Source organism: Grammomys surdaster, unplaced genomic scaffold, assembly GCF_004785775.1.
Source record: "Grammomys surdaster isolate TR1022 unplaced genomic scaffold, NIH_TR_1.0 126298, whole genome shotgun sequence".
NCBI classification, from domain to species: Eukaryota; Metazoa; Chordata; class Mammalia; order Rodentia; family Muridae; genus Grammomys; species Grammomys surdaster.
Genome location: NW_021621098.1, coordinates 2997094 through 2997884, shown reverse-complemented (window position 1 = coordinate 2997884; position 791 = coordinate 2997094).

Here is a 791-nt window from a genome sequence, read left to right as displayed (position 1 = left end):
TTTTGACTGGCGCTTTAGAAACAGAGTAGTCTAGTCCATTGTGGTGGGGAAGGCATGGAGGCAGGAGCATGAGGGTGCTTACTATGTGTCTCTATCAGGAAGAGGCAGACAGGGAGTGGAGCCTTCCTAAAGGTGAGACAGAGACATCACTAGTACTTCAACATGGGAGCTTGTGAGGGACACTTTATGTTCAAACCACAGTGGTATTTCAGTTTGGATCTTAAAGTTCCCCGAAGACCTAATGTTTAAGATTTAGTCTCTATCTCAGTGCTATTAGGATAGAATAATAACTTGAGAGGTTGAGGCTTAATCGGAAAACCTTGTCATTAGAGTACAGGGGCCCAAGCTTCTCCTCTTCATCTTTCTTTTGTATCTTAGCTATATGTGAACCTCCATCTTGGTTGGCTGCCTGGTAATAGTTCCTCAAGCACCATGAGTAACCAGTCACACATGGAAACATCCAAACCTCAGTGTCAAAATAATCTCCTTTTTGTGTGCTTACTGCTTCAGCTGTTTGGTACAATACTGTGAAGATGAAACACACAGATGGAGGATGGGGATGGTTGTACAACTAGAATGTATTCAAGGCCACTGAACTGTATGCTCAAAGTTGATGTGGTAGGGGCTCAAGGGATGCTCAGTGGTGCAGTGGTTTGGCCTAATGCTGCTTGTATTCTAATGTTAAGCCCCATAAGTGAGAAAGTCTGCACATAAGACACTGAGGCCCCCTGCCCTTAATTAATTTTGATTGGTAAATAAAGATGCCAGCAGCCAATATCTAGGGAGAAGAG